Raw genomic sequence first — 7,834 nt, forward strand, 5'->3', positions numbered from 1 at the left:
AGAGACATTTAGGGTTGTTAGGCAGCGTGTTGTGTCGTTAAGGCACATCTCCCATCTGTTGCATACATATCTCCTCATCAGCGCTTTGCTACAGTGTTTCACAGGACAAAAGGATTCAATCCTTGCACATAAGTGGAAATCCAATCATGTGTTTTCATTTAGCCCTTCAAAATGCTGTTTGGAGATAACATATTGTCTATTCAGTCTTTCGCAGTTATGCTGAGAACTGTGTCGCGATATCAGCATATGATGAGCAGGGTTTATGGACATTTGGCTCTTCAGTAATCAGCGTGTCTGTCTGTTCTAGCTGTACTTTTCCATGGTAATTTTTTTTTATTGCTGTGGTGTCCCTGTGAACTGATATTATTTTTAAATATCAGTTTAAGATATCACAGGATTACGTCAATTCTTACACTAGAATATTGACTAAATCAATTTGTGGTGTAGTACAAAAGGAACAAATACACACAAAACTTAACTGATTACAAAGCAAATACATGGGAACTTTGATTATCTTCTGAGAACTGGCATTGGCTTTTAATTTATTAGAAATTTGCATTTATTTAATAACATTTTATTGTCCATATCTATTATCTGTTTATACTATAGTAATAGATAAAAGTGAGAGAAAGTACTTTAGTATTGCATAAATTATTAACAATAACAACAACTACTACTACTACTACTACTACTATAAATAATAATAATTAATATTTAATATTTGTCTTTTTTTTTACTTTTTCAAGTCTTGCCAATGTTGTGTCAAGCTAGACATATTTATTGCATTAAGTGCATTATGCTGTCAGGCTATTCCTTGATATTTACAAAAATATTAAGTAATGGTAAGGTACAGTAAGATGGTGAGTTCAGAAAAACTGAAAAACTACACTGAAACAAATTAGGTGTAGAATCAGTTTGCACTCAGAAATTGCTAGTAAATTTTACAAATAATTACAAATAATTAGAAATTAACACATTAAATTGATTGTAAATTTGAAAACACAAATAATGAATTGTTTTATTTTTTTCACAGATAGATCAATCTGTTCTTTACTGTATTCATAATGTAAATTCTCATATTTCTATTGCATGAGCATGATTTTTTTATCCTTGAATTATCTCTATACAATGCAAAAAGCAGTAAAAAAGAATTCTTGTGCCTTCTTTGGTGGTATTTCATAGATACAGTCTCCATATAGTTTAGATTGGAAGGTTATTGTTCCAAAATTAAATCACAATCCAAAATCAGAGATGCAAGTCACTTTATTTTGCGCAGATCTAACTCCATACAGGCTTTTGATGGCAGTGCCCTTTTGATTCTGTTCTTTTCGGTGAGCTGCAATTAAGGTATTTAGGTGTTGATTAGAGCAGCAGGGACAGACTCAGTGACAGTGATTGTCACAGTAAACAGATCCTGTGTATTGAGCCAGGCTCCTCTTTTTCACAGAATCCAGGTGTCACATGGGTGCTGTACTCTATAAATACATCAGACATGGATTTCAGAGAGATGAGGATGTTCTAATGTGTAATAGATGAGCCAAAACTTTTTGTTTTGTATGTACATTTTTACAACTTTTCAAATAGGAGTTTTAAAAAGAACAGTGTGTTACTTTGAGGATGTTTTCTCCAACCCAAAAAGTTTGAATTTCCTAAAAGCACAGTTATAATTTATTAACAGGTACATTAAAGGTCAGATATTTTCCCTACATTCTATTTCTAGTTTTGTGTGTGTCATGTACTCTTCATGTTGTTCTAAACCTTTATGACTTACTTTCCTCTGTGGAGCCAAAAAAAAAAAAAAAAAACACAGAGTATCTGAGCTTCTTTTTTTTGTGTTTATCAAAAGAAAGGAAGTCAAATGGGTTTGGAACATTACGGTGGGTAAATATTGAAAGAATTTTAATTTTTGTCCTTCGTTTGGAACATTAGGGTGGGTAAATGTTGGAATGTGTTTTTATTTTTGTTATTCAGGTACTCTGTTATAATGGTGGAGTACTGTTTGATGTTTTTGTATTGTTGTTAATTTTGTTTATAGCAATACCTATTTCTTGATTCTCAGTTTGCGATTGTTTGAGGTTTTTTTTGCAATGAAGTGATATTTTCATTTAAAAGCACCTTTATCTCATCCTTCCTGTTAATTGAGTGATATTTTCATTTAAAAGCACCTTTATCTCATCCTTCCTGTTACTGTTTTTCAAAATAATTGTTTTTCCCTTCAAGGTTTTAAAATGTTTGCCATTTCAAAGCCCATTAATATTTCATGGTAAAGTCTGAATATAATGAATATTCATGTTGTTAAAACCTAATTTGGGATTCTTTACACATGAGCCACACTTCTCAATATACTATCTAAGAAATCCACATGGTGATAGAGATTCTGAGAAGTCCACGTATTTAAATTAAACCCAAGTGTGTTGAGAGAGTCTGAGAAGTCACGTACTCAGAATGTGTTCTATTCATAATGATAATTCATTTCAAAAGTTAAAAATATATTTCATGGTAAGGATCTTTCATATTTATATTAACATTCAAAAATGTTTTTGGTAAACTTTATGGTATATTTCATATGTAATTTCACAGTATTTCTAACTGCGTAGTCAGCTGAGTCTGTTTTGCATATGAAGTTGAACTGCATGTATTGTTCTTTTGTATCAATATTTCTTAGAATTATCAGTATGATACTTTGAATCTAAAAGAGGAAGAAGTCCAAAATCGAGACATTGACTAGACTATTTTTAAAGGTCAGGTGTTATTAGTGATAGCCAGATGACGACTTATGTCTAGAACAACAGTATATAAGATAGACTCTGCAAAATAGAATAGGGGTTTTGACTTTCTGAGACTCTGGTCTCTCTATCTTTTCAGCTCACTTCCTCTTCTTTGGCTTCACTCGACAACTCTTAGACTCAGACTTAGAACTCTTACAGGTTTTTATTCAAATTCAGATACCTTGAAATTCAGATACTTTGATACTCTTACTTTTAATATTTTATTTTAATACTTAATATTTTGGTACTTTTGATTCGAACAGAATAAATGTGTTATGTTTTAATTACAATTGTATTAATGTTTTGATTAATACTGGTTGGGTTCAATCCATCATAAATTGATTGTTATTAAAAATGTACTAACATTGGATTTACATTTTCTATATTTGTAGGTTGTTATTATTATTATCCAGAACGTTATTTCCAAGTTATGATTTGTGGTTTCTGTTCTCTATATTCTTTTTAATAAATTTTACATATTATTACGCCTTGACCGTCTGAATTGGATTAAATTTTGCATCAGTTAATGGAGGCACCGCTGGGATACTGATCGATCCTTGAAGTATATTTGATGCATCGCAAGGAAAGATAAAGAGAGGTTAGTTGCTCATCTAATTCTCTTTATGGGATTCTGTTGTGCAAACCTGCCGAGTCTAAGAGCTATATCTGCGGACCCATTTCGTTCATTTTTCTTGACTGCAGCAAGAGAACGAATTTGGGGCGGTACGGTGGTTTAACCGTGTGTGAGGAATGAGCGCGCGCTCTGTGTTTGAGAATGGCGATTTGCGGCATTAAATGTGTTGTTCACTGAAGGGGTTTACCGACAGTGTAGATAATTCTGCGTAGCAAGTACACTTTGCGGGGTTTACCGGAGGTGTATTGCGGGCGCTTTCAGGGTTTACTGAAGCGCAACAGTTTTTGAGACACGCGCTGTCAGGGATTACTGCAGCGTGCTGGTCAGATCTGTATGTCGATTCTCTGTTTTGATATAGGCTCTGGGATGGACTCGGCAGTCTTGACACTGGCAGAATTCCACCTTGCGACTAAATTCTAAATCCATATATTTTGACAATTGTTTGAATGTGGCAGAATACCACATTGTTACTGGCTTTCAATTTTGTATAATTGTTATAATTGTCAGACGGCTGATCAAATTAAACGAATTAAGAGTAAAGAGAACACCACCAAATTTAACAATTTAATTAAACAATTTAATTAAGTGAATTTAATTAAGTGTATTTAATTGAGTGTATCTGAATTGAATAAAACTTTTTCTTTGTTGGGGGTGTCAACACACAAAGTAATGGCTCATGTGTATGTAAAAGGAGCTCTTAATGAAACTCTCACTGCTCAAGTAGCGATGTTAGGCATCGGAAATAAAGAAAAGATTAAACAGAAAATGGTAAAGATGAATTTAAAGAAATATGGGGTCCGTAGGCAGTGTGAATGGGGGTGATGAAGGAAGATAATAAGATAATGATCCTAAGAAACAAAAGAAATATGCACGAGTTTTTTGTGTTGTTTGAGGATTGTGCAAGCAAAAGGTATTTTAACATATCGCAATGGAAGAATAGTTTATGTGGATAAACTGGCACAAGCCACTAGAGATGCTACGCAAGATATGTGGGATTTATTAGACATTGTAACTAAGGAACCAAGAGCAGATACAGGGAGAGTTCCTAAAATTGATGATATTTATAGCTGGCATGAATATGCTTCAAAACTGAAAGCAGCGATTGCCAAGGCAGGGAGACGTGACGAATGTTCTGAAAACGGTGGTATACAGGTTGCCGCTATTTCTCCTGGGCACCTGGAGGAAACTGAGAATGAGTGGGGCGAGAATGTGAAACTGCGTTCAAAACTACCCCGCTATAGTGAAATTGATCAGGAATCGACAGCGGCTGGTCAAGTGGGGGTTTATCGATCTATGGGTGTGCGAGATTTGACTAGTATTGTTAATACACTGCCACTCATGAAATCTAACAGTACCAATTCTGAATTTTGGGATCATTTGTGGGTAATGGCAAGAGCCAACCGCCTAGCAGTAAAAGATAAAAGATCCGTTTTCAATTTGGGAGCAAGTCTGCCCGTCTACATACACGGGACAGATCATCTCACCCCTCCTTTACAGCCACCAGCGAATGAAGATGATTACGCAACTCAGTACAGAGTGCTGCGTACTGAAGTACAGCGTGCAGTTGGAAATGGAATTCAAACTTTCACTAATGTGACAATGATTAGGCAGGGTCCTAATGAACCATTTGTTGATTACACTGAGCGATTCACAAAGGCACTGAAAGAATTTGTGGCAGCACGATGGGGGCCTGACTTAGATTATCCAATCATGCTCCACACTGCGCAGTTAAATATGAATGCTAAATTTACACAGTTGTTTCATTCTTCTCTGTCAACAATTATTGACTGATCTTCTTTTGTTGCATGGGGGACACGGGCTCAAGACATCGTGGAACAACAAAAGAAGGGACTGGTTGCTGCAGTTGGTCAGACCTCTGCTCCAGCATTTCGTTGTTATCATTGCCAGCGCGATGGTCACTACGCAAACAGGTGCCCTGATCGAAATTTAGAGAAATTTCAGAAAGCCTAGTTCCTCTTTTCAACAACAGCAGACACCAAAACCACTTCCTCGAGATTGTGATTAAAAATAACCCTGGTGCAGAGAAGCAGGGTGCTGACCTGGAAGCAGGTTGAAAAACTGACAAGAGCTTTTGAGAATACAGACTGACAGATAATGGCCTCTATTTTATATGAACACGAAGACCCTCGTCTATTTTTACATGCTAACCTAGGAGGCCAGGATAGCTACATTCTTGTGGGCCCCTGGGTCTGCGTTTCTGTGACTGACTTTGATCTGCCTTTAACAAATAAACAAATGAATCTTCAAGGTATATCTGGTTGCAGTCTTTTCACACAGTCTCTATTGATTCCTCCAATAATATATCCATTTGAACAGCCTTTTTGTGTGCAATTCTGGGTTGGAGAAAGCCAAGTTGGCATGGTAATGGGAATGGATATATTGAGTAAATTGGAAGCAGATGTTTTGCTGACTAGGGGTCAATTAATTAGTCAGTATTTACCAATTCCCATACCAGTGTTTAATAAAACTGGAATTCCTAAATTAAGCCTTGGAGCTATCACAGCTAATGAAAAGGAGTCTACTGATTCCTCAATGATACAATATTTTTCTGAGAAATTTCCAAATTTGTGGTCAACTTCTAAACATGATGTTGGTCTTTGCAGGATTGAACTTTGAATGTTTCAGGTACATCCTATACATCCTCCAGTATTCCAGTATCCTCTTCAGAGAGAAGCAGAGAGAGCTGAACAGGAAATTGTGAACCAGCTTCAGGAATCAGGGATTTTGGTAAGGTGTACTTCCTCAACGAACTTACCTATGCAGCCTGTAAAAAAAAAAAAAAAAAAAAAAAAAAAAAAAAAAAAAAAAAAAAAAAAAAAAAAAAAAAAAAAAAAAAAAAAGCCAGATGGTAGCTATAGGTTAACTATAGACTACACCGCATTGAATGCTGTGACTCCTAAAATAACTCCTATTGTTGCTAATCCGTCAACCATTCTTAATGACATTTCTCCAAACCATCGCTATTTTAGCGCAGTTGACATAACCAATGGTTTTTGGTCTTGTCCTATCAGAGAAGAAGTACAATACAGATTTGCCTTTCAATATTGTGACGACATTCTTCTCACATCTCAAGATAAAGCACAACACTTGAGTGTACTCACTCGGTTGTTGAAAGCACTCCAAGAGGCAGGTTTCCTCTTGAACAAACATAAGGCCCAATTGTTTCAATCGGAAGTTACGTTTTTGGGTCAAAGTGTAGGTCGTGAGGGAAAGAGGCCTCTTCCAGACCGGGTCATAGCCATTACTCAATTAAATAAGCCAACCACAGTTACTGGTTTAAGATCATTAATGGGGCTATTTAATTTTAATCGGATGTATATCCCAGATTTTTCTGATTTGGCTAAACCTCTAACAGAGGCTCTTAAAGGAGGCCTTCCGGGTGCTTCCCTTTGGAGTGGACAGCAGACATGGCTGAGTCCTTTACTCTCCTCTCCGCGCCCTCTCCCGCGTTATATCACCCCGACATGACAAAGACATTCCATGTATGGACACATGTTGGCCCAAGTGCTTATAACTGTGTGCTGGGACAATGCAAAGGTGACAAAAGTTATGGCATTGTTGGATATTATTCAACTTTTATTCGCTCTTCCATGAAGGGACAGACAAATGCCGTGTTTGATGGCCTTGGACTGTGCTGAGTTGGCGTTGAAGATCACTGAGCCCATAGTCTGTTACAATCAGATGATCCTTCACTCTCCACATCGGTTTCTACGCCTGCTCGCAGAGACAAAAATAAAGTTGATTTCAAATCAACGACATGCAAAATGGGAAACTGCTCTCATGAACCCTCAACTCACTGTTGTTGCAGACAACCGGACATATTCTGCCTCCCTAATGGAGAATGAGGGGAGTTCACATGACTGCGCCGAGGTAATTATCTATGACAGGGGACATTTTGTCAGAGATGAACCGTTTTCAGATTCTCTGGACATGTTCGTGGATGGCAGCAGTTTCTACGAGTGTGACACGTGCCACACGGGCTGGGCAGTAGTAGAGGGGAAGACGGGCGAGGTCTTGGCTGAGGGGTCGCTTCGGGAGGAAGTGCTCAGATAGCTGAATTGCATGCTTTGAAAGCTGCCTTAAATCTGGCTCTTAAACTAACTGCCAGTGAAAATAGCTCCACTAATGTAAATATTTTTACTCATAGTGCATACAGCCACCATGTAGTGCAGAGTTATGGCCCTGTTTGGAAACGTCGTGGTTATTTGACCACAGCGGGTACGCCAATAAGTCATCAAACCGTCATTAAAGAAATTCTTGACACGTGTGAGGAAATTCCACCAAACAGTGTCGCGGTATGTAAAGTCACAGGTCACAGTACATTCAATGATTGGTTGGCAAAAGGAAACTCTCTAGCTGATAAGGCTGCGAGAGAAGGTGCAAAGGGTGTGGCACTTGAGGAAGTAGCTGT

At 37.2% G+C, this 7,834-nt stretch overlaps 1 long non-coding RNA gene across 1 annotated transcript; it reads left to right on the top strand.

Annotated features, from left to right (window-relative positions):
- Window positions 1-2,888: 2,888 nt before the first annotated feature.
- Window positions 2,889-6,316, top strand: LOC122141920. Its single transcript, XR_006158207.1, has 2 exons — window positions 2,889-2,927; window positions 3,292-6,316. It is a non-coding gene; the product is annotated as an uncharacterized LOC122141920 (long non-coding RNA).
- Window positions 6,317-7,834: the final 1,518 nt, after the last annotated feature.

This window comes from Cyprinus carpio, chromosome B23 (genome assembly GCF_018340385.1).
Source record: "Cyprinus carpio isolate SPL01 chromosome B23, ASM1834038v1, whole genome shotgun sequence".
NCBI lineage: Eukaryota > Metazoa > Chordata > Actinopteri > Cypriniformes > Cyprinidae > Cyprinus > Cyprinus carpio.